The 21,605-nt window shown below is 36.2% G+C and overlaps 1 protein-coding gene across 1 annotated transcript in view; it reads right to left on the reverse strand.

The window, feature by feature from the left end:
• The window catches only part of LOC117336376, a 35,910-nt gene extending 26,193 nt beyond the window's left edge, over window positions 1–9,717 (reverse strand). Inside the window, exon 1 of the mRNA XM_033896882.1 lies at window positions 9,016–9,717. The gene's annotated coding sequence lies outside the window, so the exon portion shown is untranslated. The remainder of the gene's footprint in view (window positions 1–9,015) is intronic.
• Window positions 9,718–21,605: the final 11,888 nt, after the last annotated feature.

Here is a 21,605-nt window from a genome sequence, read left to right on the forward strand (position 1 = left end):
CTACTTGTTGACGTTGTCGTATACCTCTACTGTTTGTTGACGTTGTCGTATACCTCTACTGTTTGTTGACGATGTCGTATACCTCTACTGTTTGTTGACGATGTCGTATACCTCTACTGTTTGTTGACGTTGTCGTATACCTCTACTGTGTGTTGACGATGTCGTATACCTCTACTGTTTGTTGACGATGTCGTATACCTCTACTGTTTGTTGACGTTGTCGTATATATCTACTGTTTGTTGACGTTGTCGTACACATCTACTGTTTGTTGACGTTGTCGTATACCTCTACTATTTGTTGACGTCGTCGTACACCTCTACTGTTTGTTGACGTTGTCGTATACCTCTACTGTTTGTTGACGTTGTCGTACACCTCTACTACTTGTTGACGTTGTCGTATACCTCTACTGTTTGTTGACGTTGTCGTATACCTCTACTGTTTGTTGACGTCGTCGTACACCTCTACTGTTTGTTGACGTTGTCGTATACCTCTACTGTTTGTTGACGTTGTCGTACACCTCTACTACTTGTTGACGTTGTTGTACACCTCTACTGTTTGTTGACGTTGTCGTACACCTCTACGTTGTCGTATACCTCTACTGTTTGTTGACGTTGTCGTATACCTCTACTGTTTTTTGACGTTGTCGTACACCTCTACTGTTTGTTGACGTGATGGTATGCCTTTTTCTGTGTGGTGATGTTATGGTATGACTTTCATCGTGTGTCGACATACTGGTATTCCTTTTACTGTGTGTCGACATTTTCACAGATTTTCCCTTACCAATGTGTGTCGATATTGGGCTATGCCTCCTGTTCCCTCCTTATATTGTAAATGCTATGCAGCCCTTTTTTGAAAGTAAAGATACCCGTTGATGATAATTCCTGTTGTTGCCTTTGATATATGTCCTTTAATCGTCTGTCTGGCAGCTGCTCTCTCTACATTGTTTCCACTGTCGTCGGCGACCAAGTTCGAAAAAAAAGCAATAAAACCCAGACACATTCTTTCGTTTGACAGTATAGGGGTTCGAAAATGGTGTTTTGTCCCCGTTGTTTAAAAAATAACCCATCGAGGTACGCAACCTTTTGGACCATGTAATTATGAAATATTGACATTAGAATTTAAATAATTAATTTTGTTTATGTGTATGTATAATGGTATCCGACCTAAAACAGGAGTTTACTTTTCCCTCTTACTTTGTATCGTTATCAGACGTTTTGTTATATCTGTGATGGTAACACTATTACTTGTCATACCCTTCAGCATTCTCTGATGGTAAAACATTTTCACTTGAATACGATCGACCTTTAATAACATCCGCCGTCAGAATAGACTGACTGAAGTTTATTGCCGCGCTCTGTCAGATAAATGTCACCCGCCATACCGGCGTCGTTCGCATAACACAACATACGATAAAAGGCCCGGTTATATAATACAAACTGTATATTGTGTTGTGCCTATGGAATTTGAAAAGGTTTCCTGTACATAAATGATATGAGGAAAACTCGAGATATAAGCAATATAACTTTGTATTGTATTTCCTTTACAACTGATTCAAATATGTATGAATTGCTTCCAAAATAGCAACTTTTGTCGTAAGATAACGATAAAATCTTTCTTATTGAAATTAAAATTCTTCAAAATATGTTTTATTATTGATTAAATAAACCAAAATTTTCTGAATGTGTCCCTGTATGCAAATCAAAGTCATGTTCCCTATGTTACCTATCTGACAATATTCCATCAGTTTCTTTTCTGTGAGCGACGACTGAAAAAGATGGCACAAAGCGATCTTAGTCGCCTTGGAATAACGCACTAATGGAACTTCACGACATTTTACTGTCAGCATTCATGTTCAGATTCCGTAAGGCATGGCATCTAGCGATTTAATTGAATTAGCATCAATCAGATGGTAGTAGGTTTCCCTTCACACTGACCGACCAGCATACGGCCCTAGACAAGTCACAGAATATCGGTTATACTGCCCCCCCTCAAACAAACACAGACACGGATTGAATAGCATGCCGGTAACATGGTGGTGGCTCAGATGGACCAACCAGCATGTCAGTTATATTTGGATACTAGTCCCGGACCAATTGGCTTGTCGGTTATATAGTGGCCCTCACACAAGGTCCAACAACCATGTCAAATTGAAGTGATACACGGTTACATGTGCCATAAATTGTATTATGAAAAATACCGGATTCCTTTTAATTGGAATCAGATCATGTGTTCCAAAGGTCAATTTTATCATTTATTGGAACTTCTGTGATAGTATAGCCCACATGTCTGTTACATAACGACCTAGCACAAGGACTAGCCGTATGGACTAACCCGCATGTCTGTTACAAAACGACCCACCACAAGGACTAACCCGCAGGTCAGTTACATAGCGACCTAATACAAGGATTAGCCCGCATGTCTGTTACAAAACGACCCACCACAAGGACTTACCCGTTAGTCTCTTACATAGAGACCCAGCACAAGGACTTACCCGTTAGTCTCTTACATAGAGACCCAGCACAAGGATTAACCGTATGGACTAACCCGCATGTCTGTTACAAAACGACCCAATACAAGGATTAACCCGTATGTCTGTTAAAAAACGACCAAGCACAAGGACTAACCCGCATGTCTGTTACAAAATGACCCTCCACAAGGACTAACCCGCATGCCTGTTACAAAACGACCCACCACAAGGACTAACCCACATGTCTGTTACAAAACGACCAAGCACAAGGACTAACCCGTTAGTCTCTTACATAGAGACCCAGCACAAGGATTACCGTATGGACTAACCCGCATGCCTGTTACAAAACGACCCAATACAAGGATTAACCCGCATGTCTGTTACAAAACGACAAAGCACAAAGACGAACCGGTATGTCTCTTTAATAATAACCCAGCACAAAGACCAACCCGCATAACTGCTCAATGTGATACACGGTTACATGAGCCATAGGTTACCGGAATACCGGAATCCTTTAACTTGAATCGGATCAGGAGTACAATATTTACTCGTTAGTTGTGTAATACGACATATCAAAGCATCTTAATTCACACTGATCGATGATCGATCGCACTGACGAAAATAACGAAAATTCAATATTCAGTTTCCGCTTTTTTTTTTTGTGAACACAGCTCAGTTTGGGATGCACTTGCACATCATAATTCGTAATGGCAATAACGTTTTTTTTTTTGAGGAAATATATTCCATTCCCATGGCAAAGATATTTTCTGATTTTTTGAAAATGTTTTAATCATTGACAGGGAAATAAGAAAAGGAACCAACGAAATATGACGGGAAAACAAATCTATAACATCTCTAATAGGGTAGGATAGAGACTTCCTGATTATAATTCATCCATGTATTGTGTAAGTACCATGATACTGAGGTATAGATCAGTAAGATATCACTACGTCATATCCTGGGACATCAACTAGAGAGGTTACAGAATGCTGATGTTCTGTTTTATTTATCACATATATAACTGCTTTCATTGTTTTCCTTGGATACAGTATTCTTTTGGTTCACCATGGAGGCCTCATTGTCAGTCATTAAATCGAAGAATTAATGACTAAAATGGCTTTAAGATGCCTGCTATTCCCTTAATGATACCAGGTATCTGTGTTATATTTCGGTTCATTAATTGAAGTGAATATGACATACAGAACCTAACTAGAGGTATTGAAACGTGTAGTTGCTTGGTAGCATTGAACTGCGGTTGTGTTCGTGTATTCGTGGCAATGAAAAAGTCTCACAGCGCCAACTGAAGACATGTTCGTAAGAAGGGGTTGTTCTCGTAGGTATATCGTTTTGCCAATTTGTCACAAATGCTTCTGTCTGGGAGCATGCTGCGATTTGTCACGAACATTTTGTCATAATCCAGGTCAGAGAAGCACTAATGAAGAATCTTCTATTGTCAAGTCAGTTTGCTTGTACCTTCCGCAATCATCATACATTTAGAACAAATTTATAAAATAATAACTCGTTAGGCATGTCAGATTATACTCGGCAAAAAGTAAAAAGAAAATCAATGTTCTGAAAATGCCGTCAGTTATAAACATCAAAACAAACAGGCGAATCATTATCCTTGGATCTTCCAACAGACTTTTGGCATATATATGGAAACAATTTGTGTCCTTCTGCTGATAAACTGGTTTGTGTTCTCAAACAAATCTGATTACACAGAAGAACTAATCAGAACAGGAAATAAATACAAAGTTCTTTCATTTCACCTATGGGTATATTGACTATGTGTTTCTTCAAATAGCGAAAATTGCACTGACCATGTCGATCGGGTATCGGTATACCCTGTAGAACTTGTAATCAAGGACACGGAAGACTCCTAAACATCAGCTCATACCTCGATACTTCTCACGACTAAACTGTATGGCAAACATGATGCTTTAAATTTATCAATTGCTAACTTTCTATCTATTGATGGTAAGATGGTAAGAGCTCTGCTTTCCCCATCTAGAGTGTTCACATGTTCCATTCGATTTCCAAGGATTTGTTCCCAGTTTCACTTTCTTTTGCGTGACAGATGATGACTACTGACGAGAGAAACAAGTTGATAACGTCGAAGAAGCAGAATACGCTTACTCTTCCGGAGCCTCTGGTCCTATTCTCCTTGTATTTTTACAAATGTCTCTATGCAAATCTTTATGATTGTTTACATTTCGTCCTCGTTTGATAGTACTATGGTTCAGTTAATACGTCAGTTGTTTTGCAACTGTGACTTATCTCCATTAAAACTAACTACCGTTCATTATATACTGGACCATCTGTTTTCACTACCAGTTAAGTCTTGTTTTTATACATATATTTGATACTTTTAACGATTTAGTTAAGAACTTGTCGGAGGTAAACCTTTTCGCAAGCCGATTTTTGTTTGTCTAACATTCTCCTTTAAATTGCAAACGTGGGACTCAAAATGTTATCATTTCATGCTTAAAGATACTTCTACATTTGGCTCCTATCTCATCAAAAAGTCATAGAAAAAAAAAAGAAAAAAAAGTTGCTTAATGCAGTTTGATATAAGGGCGATTGTGTAAAAGTAGCATACTCTTTTTGCCTAGGCGATCGGTACTGAACATGTATGAGGGGCGCCTTGGTGATCACCAAAACATTTTCCTCGAGTACACTTGTTTCGTCTGAAGGACCCATCGCGCAAGTCCGTGCGGACCGACAAAAATGACTAATATCATTTTACATAATTTGCTTGGCAATAGTGATAAAACAAATCACTTCCAAAGCTTAGTCGTATAATATATCCATCACGAATTTCACATTTAAATATTTTCTCTAATGAAGACATATTTATTACAACAAATTACGTCATTGGCATGCACACATTATTAAAAAAATATAATGTACACATAGATCGACATCAACAGCAATGTCGATATCTTATTGGATAAAACAATTTAACCTTCTCTCAGATGAAAATCAAAATGTCAACATACGTATCTCTTACGCTGATGGTAGCAATATGAATACATAAATGAAATGGACTATGTTCTTTCAGTGTTGTTGTCTTTCTTATGTTATTTATTCAGTTTCTGTTTTACTTTCCTCTAGATCTGATGTGTTTTCGGTTGCTGTTGCTTTTAACGCTGGTCTTGTTTTGATGTATTGCCAATATGGTGAATTTACTAGAAATCCCTGTTATTTAAAATAAGATTCCTTAAATTTATCGCCAACATGCGCCAATAAAATCCCATTTTCATTATTTGAAACTCAAGACAATAGAGATTATGGTGGAGTGTGACGTTCAATCGTCAACATTCAAGGTTAACCTGACATTCACAAAACGTCACAACGTATATAAAAAATAGTCTCATTGTTATAATGATGTGTTACAACAGGTTGTAATTTGTCATTTAAGGCGGCATCATTTAGTGTTCAACTGGGCGGATGTATAATGATGACGAATGTTTCAAACGTAACCGTTCTCCAATCGATTTTTATCTTCAGTCAAACTTGAAGTTGATGGAAATGTCCCTCGTCACATCAATTAGGATACATTGTACAAAGCTAGATGTTTTTGTCTCGGAATTAAGCATTAAACGTTGAACCAAGAAGAAATAGAGCTATCGAAAGTGTTGTTGTTTGTTGTATGGTTTAGAAAAACGTATTTTGCCAAAATAACCGAGAATATTTGTGTTGTGCTAGTTTATGATTATGCAAGAAACTTTATTGTTATGAAAACACACAGACTCAGTTTACTGGTATAACACACAACATAACCTCAGTTTACTGGTATAACACACAACACACAGACTCAGTTTAACTATATACCACACAACATAACCTCAGTTTACTGGTATAACACACAACACAGACGCAGTTTAACTACATACCACACAACACAGACTTAGTTTACTGGTATAACACACAACACAGACTCAGTTTAACTACATACCACACAACACAGACTTAGTTTACTGGTATAACACACAACACACAGACTCAGTTTAACTACATACCACACAACACAGACTCAGTTTACTGGTATAACACACAACACACAGACTCAGTTTACTGGTATAACACACAACACAGTCTCAGTTTACTGGTATATAACACACAACACAGACTCAGTTTACTGGTATAACACACAACACACAGACTCAGTTTAACTACATACCACACAACACAGACTCAGTTTACTGGTATAACACACAACACAGACTCAGTTTACTGGTATAACACACAACACAAAGACTCAGCTTACTGGTATAACACACAACACACAGACTCAGTTTACTGGTATAACACAACACACAGACTCAGTTTACTGGTATAACACACAACACACAGACTCAGTTTAACTAGATAACACACAACACAGACTCAGTTTACTGGTATAACACAACACACAGACTCGGTTGACTGGTATAACACACAACACAGACTCAGTTTACTGGTATAACACACAACACACAGACTCAGCTTACTGGTATAACACACAACACCCAGACTCAGTTTAACTATATAACACACAACACAGACTTAGTTTAACTATATAACACACAGCACACAGACTCAGTTTACTGGTATAACACACAACACAGACTCAGTTTACTGGTATAACACACAACACAGACTTAGTTTAACTATATAACACACAACACAGACTCAGTAAATATATAACAAACAGGCTCAGTTTACTGGTATAACACTCAATACAAAGACTCAGTTTAACTATATAACACACATGCTCAATTAACTGATATAATACTGAACACAAAGACGTAGTTTACTGATGTCATACAGAAAATGAGGAATACATTTCCTGATGTCATACAAAGATTCAACTCTCTGCTGCCATACCAAGCTTACATTTTATAGATACAGTATCGTGATATGCTTTACGTCGTCGATGACCTAGTTTGCTTTGGTCTACATATTTTTGGTAGAAATGCCTTACAAAATAAGTAAATATGACAGGTGTTCATCCTTATTAACGAAACATTTATTTGAAAACTCCGTTATGTACTGAATCAATAAACATAACAACTGTCAGGAAAAATTAGAAAATTACACAAAACACTCCTACAACATTTAGTTTAAATGGTGCCTGTAAACCATAAAAACCGAAACAAAAACAGAACTTCCGCAATTTGTGTACAGTTATATATATATATATACAGTATATGTCCTTTCTATAAATATACTACCACAACTATTGCCCTACCTGTGTCTTTGTTACGGTTCTAAAGAAAAATAACCACGAGGATAAACGACATTTCTGAATATGTGTCGTTTCTTTAGAACCATTGCAATCGAAACCACCGCCATTTCTATATATTTGTGTCGTTTCTATAGAAACAAAACCACAACCACCGCTATTTCTTTATATTTGTATCATTTCTATAGAAACAACTACCACAACCACTGTCATTTCTGTATATTTGTATCATTTCTATAAAAAATAGCCATCATAATCACCGTCATTTCTGTATATTTTTATCATTTCTATAGAAACATAACCACCTAAACCACGGTCAATTTTTATATTTGTATCATTTCTGTATATTTGTATCATTTCTATAGAAACAACTACCACAACAACCGCCATTAACACCACCACCGCCATTAACACCACCACCACCATTAACAACACCACCACCACCATCACCATTTCTGTATATTTGTATCATTTATATAGAAACATAACTACCACAACAACCGCCATTTCTGTATATTTGTATCATTTCTATAGATGTGTATCATTACTATGGAAACAACTACCACAACAACCGCCATTTCTGTATATTTGTATCAATTCTACAGAAACTAAACCACCACAACCATCGCATTTTTTTGTATATTTGTATCATTTCTATAGAAACATAACCACCTAAACCACGGTCAATTTTTATATTTGTATCATTTTTGTATATTTGTATCATTGTTATCGAAACATAACCACCACCACCACTAACACCACCACCACCACCACCACCACCACTAACACCAACACCATCACCATGTTTGTATATTTGTATCATTTCTATGAAAACAACTATCATTGTCACTGCCGTTTTTGTATATTTCTATCATTTCTATAGAAACATAGCCACAACAATCACCGCAATTTCTGTATAACCATCACAACTTGTGAAGTCAACATTGGTGTTTCGTATATATTAACCAGGGGACATGTTCATATCCATTATACCGTATTTATTATCCTGTATATTTTCCGCACGGACATTTCAAGATGAACGTACATTATATGAGTGAAAAAAAAATCCTTATTGATAGCTTTGTATATTTCTCATTTTAGGCTATTCCATGTTTAAAGACGTATTAGGTCCCTAAGTGCGTAAATATAGCACGCTGTGATGACAATATACTCCTGGGTGTAAAGTAATTAAATCGTCTAACGATAGATCAGATCTTTTCAATAATTATTGATAAAATAAGCACAATTTTCTACCTCATTTAAAAGCAATAAAATCGAGGCGGACTATGAAAGAATTCATTTATCGTTGCACAATACTTACCTTGAAAGTTAAGGTCCGGACAGAAAAGTGTCAATTACCATCTTAATCCATTACGTTTTACAGTCATTCTTGTTTGCCCGTGGTCTGTAGGTGCATATTTCACAGTAACTTCCTTCAATTAAGTAACTAGAGCCAACATCAGAAACAAGAAACCCTGTGATAATCAGCCCAACACTACGCCCGAGTTTGTTTCTGTTGAATAATATTCCGTTAGTTCATAGGCGCTGAAGTAGTAATAGAATTGTATCCCGAAGACATTTTCGGTATCAAAGAAATAACGCACCAAACATGATAACACGCGCATTGTGGTAAAGCCATGTCAGTGATGCTGCCTTGTGTAGTTCTGAGAGGCCACAAGTCTTAAGTTAGTCCAGGTAGTCGACATTGTGTCGTTAATGAATAGTGTGATCATCAACGCGCGGATACAACTCATTTATTACATTGAGTTTCTTAAGGATCAATCCTTGTCTAAGAAGAAAAGCAACCATCAAACACACAAAAGGTGTCCTGTGTTGTCGTAATGTCTGTTAATGGCCAGATGTCCAGTCCAGTCTGTTTATCTCCGCAACAACAAAAAAAACCCCGGCCTAAGTGACAGAACGTGTCAGATATACTCTCTATTCTCCTTAGTTGACGTTTCCCCAGTAAACATTGCTGGCTTATGGAAGTGATTTGAGTGATGTTCGCTGGCCTATCTATCTATATAGGCCTATTACGGCTCACAAACTGTTGGCTTATTCCTGCCGTGATCGATAGCGCTGTGTTTATATACTGTGGCCTTCTTACGAACGAACTGCATGTGTAACGCCGAGCCGGCCAATCGTTGGCAGCAGTTTGTCCAGGGGAACAGCAAACATAGAAAATACTTGTTAAATTAAAAATGTTATCATTACATAATATAACGTGTTACGTTTACATTTGTGAAGAAATGTAAACCAAAAATATTTATTAAATGTAAAAGCATTCCATGACATTTCGATGGTTTCGAGGTTTCGATTATGACATCATAGGTATTGTTAGTAACAGTTCATTACATTAACAAATCACCACGCTTACAGGTAACAACTGCTAGTCATTCCGACTTAGACTAACTGTATACTGTTTCAATTTGAATCTCTAGTTTGATAACGGCCAGCTTTATTACGTCAGGTGAATACAACTTGATGCTCTTTCAATATCACATGTCTTACGCTATAGCTACTTATCAATGTGGAGCATCATTTCTACCCTGTGTATAACATAGGTACTCCGCCTTCAGTATAAATGATTGATGTCGAGTAAAGATACCCTGCGAATGCAATTATGTTTAAATTACCCGACTTCAGCAGGCAAGAAACACCCACTTATATTTTATACAGTGAAGGCTCAGTAGCATTTCGCAACTAAAAGTAATCAAATTTGAATTTCAAACGTTCCCACTTCTCTATATATACCAAATTGATGTGTACATGGTGTTCTACAGAGTAAATAGCAGCACCATTTAATTTGTAGGTAACTTTCTGCTATCAATTTTCTAACTCGGGATCAGGGGATAAGTGTCATTTATGTTATTACAACGTATGTTTGGTAATACTTGTATTCAGAAATGATACGTTGCTGGTCTCATGATAATTCATTTTAATTCCTTTAGGTATACACGAGTAAACATTCAGGTAAAAACCCGAACCTAGCGAACACTTTAAACAGGTGAAATAACGTAATATATATATACTAGATTTGTCTGCTTTGACTAGTCAGTGGGATTCCTCTCAGCAACATCTGGTCTAATATGACGTCATGATCAAATCATATTAAAATGACGTCACACTTAATTATCTGTACAGTATCACTCATTACACATAAAGAGAATAATCCAGTACTTGATCGGGATCGATTTACCTCCGTGGAGGGGTTATAACATGTTGCCCTTGACTCAGATCAATGGATTTCAATTACACACATGTATTATATCGAGTTAATCTGTCACGTGTTTAGTGAAATACAGGTAATATATGGCACGTGATTAAGTGTCGATTCAAACATGGCTGATATTACTTATGATTAGGTGTCTAGGTCAGGCAATTTTTATACTGTGTGCAACAAGAGGTCAACATTGATCACACTATCCAATGATATGGTTAACAGTAAAGTACTCATCATCTTACTATTGAAGCATTCAATAACACAATGGCGACTATAACACTCCCCATACAATGATAATACGATATACACTGGTCATACGTACTATAACACCTTGTTATAGTAGTCAATGTCCATACACTGTCCATACGTAATATAACACCTTGTTATAATAGTCAATATCCATACACTGTCCATACGTAATATAACACCTTGTTATAATAGTCAATATCCATACATTTGTTAAACTAGTAAATAACCATACACAAAATACATACATAGTTCATAGTAAAACACGTGGCCAATGGTGATATACAGTATTACGTTTTAAAATACTATTACAATGATATAATACACAACATTACATTCACATAATAATTATGTAATACAAGTATACGTCATTGTGTGTTTATTGTAAAAAGGATACCGTAATTTATCAATGACGTAATTAGACGCCAAGTGTTAAAGTTGAATAGAATCTAACATGGGTATGTTCCGTGGACAGGGATATCTCAACCAGAGTGTAAGAGTTTGGCCAGTCAGCACTATACTTGGCGAGTGCTGGCCGGCCAAACTCTTACACGAGGATTGGGATATCTTCGTTCTTGAAACAGACCCATGTTTGATTATTTTTCTCAGATACATGCAAGCAAATGTAAGATTTTATGAAATTTTTCATCGCGCTATCTTCAATACTGCATGGAATGTGCGTGAAAATTGATGACGTCATCATTTACGACATGGTATATACGCAACGTAAAATGATGACATCACGTTATTTCGAGCAGCGTCATATAGTGCGCCCCAGCTGCCTTAACAGCCTGTGTGAAATGGATAACCTTGTGAAGTATGAATTCTCCTGTACGTCATTGTATGATCTGTGTAGACCAGATTATATATCTTCGTGTGATTATGCGTCCAATGTAAATTGTTATATTACCATGACGTCATTAAGTGTCCAGTGTAAAACATGTAGCTTTGTGCGATGTCATTATGTGGCGAGTTAAAAATGGTAGGGGAAATAGAGTACTTGATTAACGTTTTGAGTTTGGTCTTACTATGTCCTACAAAGATACACATCATCCTGATAAGCACAAAAGAAAAAAAAAGTTCCTCTAACCGATAGTAGTAACATGCTACCTAATACTAAGTTTCATATACAAAAATGATTCCTGTATTTACCAGACAATTGATATTCGATCAGGGCTGAAACCAGACTGGAACACCAGTTATACGGGACTCGGGACATAACTGTAAGAAAATCCGGGGGTAGATCAATGTGTTCAACAGCAGCAGGTCGCCACTTAGATCCTGAATATACACAATGACAAAACACTAACAGAACCCTCTCACAACTGGCGCCAACTCTCTTAATTTTACAGCGGCTTTGATACGTCAACGTAGTACAACGACGCAGTGCCGAGTACGTCATCTCGCACGTCTCACTTTAATTGTTTTATATTATCTCCGAGAAGAATTACAAAAACACTAAAATATACTTTCGGTATTGTCCATTATTAAGCAAACTCGTTATATCATTAAGACGCTGATTTAAAAAAAAAATTTAACACGCAGATAAAGTTAAGGCATGAAAAATTGTGAATAAAATAACAATAATATATCAATAAGGAGTTCTTATATTTTATCCTATATTAGCATTATCATAGTAATACAGATGTCTCAAAATGGTTCATAGATTATTACCGTTAGTTATCGGGCTTTAACCCAACCATCGCGTATGCCAGTTCCATCGGGACACACAGTCAGAGCTGCTCTTCGGCGATAAAAGCCTGAACAATATATTTACTACACTGCCCTTTCACGTTCTTATTCACAATTGAGAGGACTGGAACACAACCGAGTAATGTACCCTTCTCAACTTTACAGGAAAATTCCGGAATTCAAACTAGCAGTCTTTGATCACCAGCCTAGACCGCCTTGCCTCCGATATATGTCATGGTGATATGTATTGTTAAACCATAGAAAAAATACAGTCAAATAAAACAAACATCTATTTTAACATAGCTTTATTTTACTTTAAAAAGAAATGTCAAATTGCAGCAAGAAGACAAGTATAATTTTTCGTTGAAGCTTTAGACGTTTCATCAACATACTTAACTTCATTAAATTATTTTGATTATGATTGGCAAAGTTTGCCACAGGAAGGCATAACATAATCTAATTCAAGGGAAAACCTTAAAGACCCCTCCTTAAATTCTGTAATGTTTTCCTACGCCTGTTCTTCTCCTAGATTCTTAATATTAGTAATCTTAAAGACCCCCCCCCCCCCCCCCCCTTAAATTATTTAATGTTTTCCTATGCCTGGTCTTCTCCTAGGTTCTCCATATTAGTAATTTGAGTTAGGACTACGGTTTCGTTTTAATATCGGTATTCTCTATTGGTTTTGTTCTGCGTCTTGTCATATTGAGATAATTGGCCTTCATGAGGATGAAAAGGTTAGGAGTTGTGCAAAGAAACATGTATTAAGGGAACGAAACTTCAATATGTTTGGTTTAGGCATAATTGGTATGGATATAAACGGAAATGATAAAGACGATCGATTACAAAGCATTCCATAACTTTCTGAACAGAAATGTTTATGACACAACACATAATACCATGTATAAGACACGTTAGGTTATTACAGACCTCGAGCACACCTAAAAGGTCAGACGTCGTTGAAGGCTGGCTTATCACGACAACTTTCGTTTCCTTGGACGATGTATTGCAGGTCATTGTCGTAAATCCTGTTATAGATCTTGTAAATACAACAAACATTTTTATTGTCTATTTCACTAACCGTCCGTATTTGCATCTGCAGCCTGTTTTGTTGTATAATTCGATTGACCCATTTTGGATGACCTTTCAATGTATTAGGTTTCATAAATGATTCGCTATACCAGCTGCGCCAAACAGGGTTTTATGGTTTTAAGTGGATTAATGCTAAAATTCGTAGGGAATTGCAATGTATAGCCATTACTAAGAGAGCATATAATCCCAATGGAACTAAAGGTACAGAATAAATATTTCATTATGTACGACAGTATCTATACTAAGTGTCATAAACACATTTCCAAACTACGAATATGAGACGATTTATATATACGATAAATAAGGCAACTCTGGGAATATGAAAAAAGAGGAAAATTCATGCCACAAATAAATCATCATATAGTGCTAACTCTGCAGTATAAAATACATATATCATGATTTGGGGCTTTAGTTTAGATAAAGCCTACTCACTTTAAATCAACAAAGATGTTACAGCACGGCTGTCTCAGAGACCATTGTCAACGAGAATACGACAAAGTCTTCCCGGAGATTAATTCTTCGTTTTCCTTGTATCTCAAATCCAATGATTTCATATAAACAAAATTATAATGAGAGTTAAAGGGTTGAGACTGTGAAACTTCATATAAAACAAGAAGTAAACACTGCCTAATAATAAACGACGGCGACAATAAAATTCATATACTGTCTCCATCTACCAGAATAAGCTGAAACTCTGTGTTATAATTTTTCTATCTGATTGTTTGTTTGCTTGCTGGGTTCATCGCCCTGTTAACCGATATAGTCATTTTGAGGCGGAATCTCCTTGCAGTAGCTTGTGACTACCTCACTGAATAACATATCGGAGATCCGTCGAAGCAATCAAGAGCAATTAGAGTAAAGTGCCTTTCCCAAGGACACTATCACGACAGAACACAGAGGCCCGTTTCAGAGCTTCCGGAGAAACACAAACCAGCACGAGTAGGGACTGTCGAACCACGCACCCTTGATCGCCACCTGTGATTACGCGAGAAGCGCCCTAACCGACTGAGCTATCGCGGCCCCGTATTTCTCTATCTGAAGGCGATATTTCTCACGGACACTCTGATATACTGGAAAGCTGTTAAATATCGAATCAGCCATCTCATAAAAATAGTGAAAAATATGGAAGATAATGTGTCTTTAGACAATAAAAAATTACAAACTAGGAACGGTTCCCGGTTAACCGGTTGGAAGACAATGCGTGTCGCCCATGACGGAAACAATCGAGATGACAACCTTATGTATACGATTATACCTGCCTGCAATTTAGAGGGGACGCACGGCCATTAAACATAATACACCTTTGAGGGTTAGACGATTTACAGGATCGGGCAGGATCGGGCAGAAACGGACAGAATCGGGCAGGATCGTAAACTAGAGGGACATGGGGAGCTTGTTCAGATGCTCTCTTCGGGAATTAAAACATTAAGTCAACTAAAAACTGGTCTTAGTGTTTTCCTATGATATTGTCAGTGTATACTGGAAAATATTTCTTACAAGCTGTACAAAGATATCGTTAACAAAGCATTAAAACAATTTCCCCGATGCCATCATTACTACGTCTGGGTTTTTGGTCGTATTTCAGAATAGTCTATAAACACAGTTTTGGATTGATTTTCGTTTTGTTTTGAACATTTAGGAGACTGTAACAACATCGCATTTATGTAAATATTACAAGGATCATGTGTATTTAAAAGAATACGAGAAGAAAAAATCCTACGGAAGAGAGTAGTACTCGTGGTAATGCGGTTTCCGACATTACTACACACTGTGATAAGGCTAATGTTGTTGTAAAAAATCAGTACAATTTTCGCCAATCCGTACAATTTTCGCCAATGCTTTCAAGCATACTGAATGTAAATGGTGTTTAGCACTATGTTTGGAATAAGGTTATGCCGTATGATAGTGAAAACAAATTCGGAAAAAGGGGAAAGTCAAGACAAATAAAAAGTTTGTTTGAATTTCTCAAAATCTATATTTCATTCCCATGTTTGCCTCGCACATAACATAAGTTTTTCATACCAAGAGAAGGAAGGCAATATTTCATTTTCGATAAAGTAATTATTTTGAAAAGTGTACATTGATTTGACCTTTTTATTGTTTACCATATTTACTATAAAATTCTGTCAGTCAAAACTATGTAAACAGTTAGCAAAAATAGATAAACGGTAACGAAATCGAACGAAATAAAACATCAAGCAATTCTTTTAACGTGAATTGCACTGGGAATTATTCGCTGTGGGATAATATCAGACCCGGGACGAATCAGACTATTTATATTTCCAATCAAACTTATTTGGATGTTAAACGCATGCTCTCAACGGACCATGTTAAGCCATGATTCGACCATTATGACAGGAGTTAGGTACGCCATATGTATGAGTGGGCTGTGTTGATTTAGTAATGAAATCATAGCGGGGAGCTTCCCATGCACCTTGTTCATTTCAGGCAGCTAACGATATCATTTTCTTTTGTTGATTGGTGTTATTTGGAAAACAGTTTTTGTTTTATTTCCTGTCCCTAAAAGTACATATTTCCCAAAAGTAATTCTGATTTTTCGCTAGTCATTAAAGACACTAATGAAATAAGTTGTACAATGCATGGGCGGTGTATTTGGTTAATGTAGTTTCCATGAAGTAATATAAGACTTGCTCTGATGGGAAATCAATTAAAATAGACGAAATGCACAATAACGTCATCATGCAGGAACAATATAAGCCATATAATTCGCTCACAAGTATATTACATTGAAACACAATGTAATATGAGCCATGGAAAGGAATTGTTTTTACCACATGGTGTAATGTTATTGTTATACGAAAATGGGCAGTTGTCATTGTGTATAAAAGATTGTAAATTAGTTTTTCTTCCGTATGAGATTTTTTAAAACGAGTCTAGGCGTTTTATTTTTGCGAGCCTTGCTGAGTTTCATACAATCTCATAGGTCTATGACTTTATCACAAAACTCAGAAAACTCTCATTAAGACATGTTTAAAAATCAAAATTGGCAAAGACAGAATCAAACGGATAAGCCATTTTGTTATGTCATTTTAAATTCATGAGGTAACGCCATTGTCCACATCATGACATCACAACATGTTTGACTGGCGTAGCCAATGGAAAACGCTCCAGAGTATACTGTAAAAGTGGAAATGTTCGCGGCGTGGAAATTTTCGCTTATTTCGCGATCATTAAATCTCCGCGAAAATATCCACACGCAAATATAATAACACGTGAAAATATTGACACGCGAATATTTCCACATCCAAGACGCAAGTTCCTGCAGTAAACCATGTCGTCCGTGATGTATAACGTTGTCATTGTCGGTCATTTGTCTGAGACATGGCTATGCTAATTTGAATAATTAGTAAAATGATAGTATTTCATCTAGTTTAATGTTGATTGATCATTAAACTTTCTTCATTCCATGATAATTACGATCGCTTCTACGTTACTGTACATATCAATCGCAAAGCTGGTCGGCCATTGTGTAGCTATAGGCCCACAAACAGCACACGTTTCATTTGTGACAAAATAGATAAACTTGCTTGTATTAGAAATGTTAATGTTGAGTCTCCGCGTAGTTGTATGTTTTATTTGAATCAGAAACTATCGATAGTTAACTGTAATGAATGGTCCGTTTAATATATTGAAAATAACAAGAACATACTGTTAGGCTACTGTAGAAATAGGTCTATATATGTTGGTAAAATTAGGTCAGAACATCAATAAGTCTGCTTTTAAATTGCCAAGTCGTATTTAATTACTACCAAACTTATTTGATACCTGCAAAATCAACTATCGCTAATTGGGACACCTGGCGTTGTTTTGACTAGACATGAATGCATATCACGCACTCGGCATAGACCGCGAGTGACGCCTCTTGTGTCCTGTCTACCTAGCTTGAGGGAGCAGGTTTACAGGTAATAGTTTGATTAGAAATAATTAAGAGGTGTTCAGTCGCAATTAAATATTGAACATACTTAGTTAACACTGCATTCAACAATACACGGATGATTTCTTAATTTACCACACAGTACGAGTACTGATAACGCATGCTATTTATACATTTTCGGGGCCTAAAGTTGCAATCAAGTGCCTCGTACGTGGTGTATTTTCAATGTAAAGACTAAATCAACGCTTAAATATCTGATATATATTAATGTTTTTTTTCCTCTCACATAGACTTAATGCCAACCAATTAACCTAAACGTGTCTGTTGATCAAAGTTTGGTATATTTACTGGACCGATCGTCGCGAGCTTTCAATGGAGTTTGCCGAAAATAATCTTACTTTATGTACATGGCCAATGACATCGCAGCGCGAAAATATATTTTCATCATGACTGACAGCGCGAAAATATCCACACCGCGAACAGTTTGGAAGCTGACTAAGCGAAAATTTCAACGCGCGAAAATATCCACTTTTACAGTATTACATTTTAGTAGCATATGCAAATATATTATATCCGTGAGGTCATTTGATAAAAAGCCAGTTAAGTGACTAGATAATGATAATAACAGAATCATATAGAAGGGATGCATAATGATGACTGAAACATTTCTTTAGCTTAGATTTATCATGGAAAACTCGAAATAATGACCAAAATATTTCTAACGTAGATTCCTTATATGAAATTAAGTAATCCACGTCACTACAGCTCTAACAATAAACTGTCGAGTGGTAAGTTACATTGCAATTCGGTTATATAAACGCCTACAGTGGGAAAATAGCTGAACTTTTTGTAATTAAGAAAGAATATCTCGATATACATATATCAATCAATTTTTGTTTATTTAAGTGTCATATACCACAATTACATTGTACAAGTATATAGTTACAAAGTATAAAACATAGTTTGATATCGGGGTTAAATCATATTAACCATAATAAAATATAAAATATTGAAATTCTGAAAAAGAACTGGTACAATAATATATATTTATATATATAAGATAAATAAAACCAATCACTAAATCACAAATTCCAATCCAGAAAGCAGGTGATTAGGACAGTCCCTACCTACCAAACTCTCTGAAATCGTACTGTCATATACATAATGATTAAAACACAATTGCTGCATGCAAACACATTATGTCTTTTAAAGTAGTATTGATTAAAATGAATAAATATGCATAATAAATATTAGATTGAGTATGCATAAAAATGTATGTTTCTTGTTCTAGATACAATTAACTAATTAACTATAAAAATGATTTACCCCATTATCATATATATATATATGTATTGTACGAATGCCATTGCTCTTTACCAATGAGATAAGACGTTGGTATATTTGTAATGCAGTATGTGTTCCTTTAGTAAAACACATCAAACACAAAATGATGGATTTCATTGAAATATTTCCAAACACCATTTTGTAGCAGTTTTTCCGAGGAACCGCACATATATAGAAGTCGCAAATTATCTTGTTGTTTATTGTACAATATATTAGGTTAGATATATACAGACTATAAATCCATGCCTGTATGTTTTCCATTGGGCATTTTTCATTGCCGTTTTGTATTATATACCGTACATTTATTCTTCACAAATCAATATACTCTGTTACCATCTATATCATTCTCACCTGTTTACCTTGCAGACGTAAGTGGATATCAATCTCCGTCTTTAATATATCTGTTAGTATTGATGTTCTGTGGTTGATTTTAAATATGCCACATTTTGTTTCTCAAAAATTCTTTTTTTTTTTTCATTTTTGACACATGTTTTTAAAGATATTTTATAGGATCTAGTAAGTAATTACGACGGTATAATCCATTATGTGATTGTAATTTACTTGTGTCTTGATAAAGGGGGCAGATTGCCTCCAACTTAGACAATTTACTTGTCTGTACTGTCGTTAAAACTACTTGACAAATTATATATATTTATAACATACTGCGTTTGATTTTCTTTAACTGTAGGCATAAGCTGTATTTCGAACTATTACACGGCTAAAATGACTATTGCACGGTCACGTACAAACTACTGAACAGCTGTGATGTTTTGGAATTTGATCACATGCGAACTATTGAACACCTTTGAGGTTTCGAAATCTAGTCCTACCCTTTCAAGCATTTAAGTCACTAAGATGTCAACACTGCCAGAGGCCTACTCGATTTGCACTATTCTCCTTCTAGAATATATCTTCCGGTCACTCGATTTATAGCTCTTCTGCTTCTGGAAGATCTTCTACCTCTTCCGTCTCGAAGCTGGAAGATTTATCTTCCAAGATGGCGGCGACCATGTTGATTTGTGCGAGTGATGGGCTTCACTAGAGAAGGATTTATGACACATACATGCACTTGTTTGTGTCATAGTGTTATGTTCTTCCGGTTTACCCGATTTAAATATAACGGAATGCGATCTTCTGAAAAGGCTTCTCTTCCGAGAAGAGTGCAAATCGAGTTGGGCTCAGACGACAGACAGAGTGACTTCTGTGTCTACAGGATAGTCAATATTTCGGTGATTCTAAGTGTGTTTTAGTCATTATGTTATAACATGGGTGTCTGTGCAATAGTCCAGAATATTTGACCCTCGGTACTGGTAATCGACCGAATTTCTGTTGCACTCGGACTTTGGCCTCGTGCAATAAAACATCGGTCGATTACCAGTACATGGTGTCAATATTCTGGACTATTGCACAGACACCCATGATGTATTTGTATAATATATATAAAGCAGTGACATCATGTAAGGGAAAATCTTCAGCACATTTAGATTTATTTCCTTAATACCACTGAGGTACTTCATAAAATCATTCCTGAGTGCATGTTTTGTGATTTGTACATATCTTGTGATTGGTACATACTTTAATTTAAAATTACAGTTTCAACTACAATCCAGTGTGCTTTTGTTTCTATGACAATTATGCAAATATGAAATTTCATTCTGTTTTGTTTGATTCTCTCTAACAAATATCCCATTTGAAGATTTCTTGAAATTATTCAGTGTGCTTCTTATCGATTAAATCTTACTATTATATTCAAGTCACGATCGTAAGGTGATATGTTGCTTAAATATTCCAACCCACCGCCACCTCTAAAGCGGTAGATTTTGTTTGTCTTTCACCTAACCGCTGTAGAATATCAGCGCTGTTAATATGATTGCTCTGTAGTGGAACATCCTGATATGTTTACTGCAGGCAGAAGTTGGATTTAAAGCAAACACATATCGAACTGCAAGACAAACCATTTCCTCGGGCGCATATTTATGTCGTCGATATTTCTCCAAAATATTGTAATAGACATTTACCTTATCTAATTTACGTTTCGGGCCTAACCGCAGTAGATTTCCTGCTTTAAAACTTACCGGTTTATTGAATTCCAGTGGAACTAGATAAGAATCTATACATTTTTCTGGTTTGTCGATTTTGGAAAATATCAATTTAAAAGAAGACTGGCTTCTTGCCAAGCGGAATTGAATATATTCTGTGTGTAAGAATAGGGACATATGTCATTGTGAGAAGCTTTGGGAGTGTGGTCCTGGAGAAAAACTAAAGGCAAATACATGACAGATGGTTACTAGGTTTTCAAATCACATCCATGCCACAGGCCTGCATGAATGAGCAGGATGGAAATTGGATTCCAATTTTAAAATACCCTTTATGACTATTTGAAATCACATAAGCCAAGAAAATGCCGTACCTTGGTAAATTT

Source organism: Pecten maximus, chromosome 10 (genome assembly GCF_902652985.1).
Source record: "Pecten maximus chromosome 10, xPecMax1.1, whole genome shotgun sequence".
In the NCBI taxonomy this organism is placed as follows: Eukaryota; Metazoa; Mollusca; class Bivalvia; order Pectinida; family Pectinidae; genus Pecten; species Pecten maximus.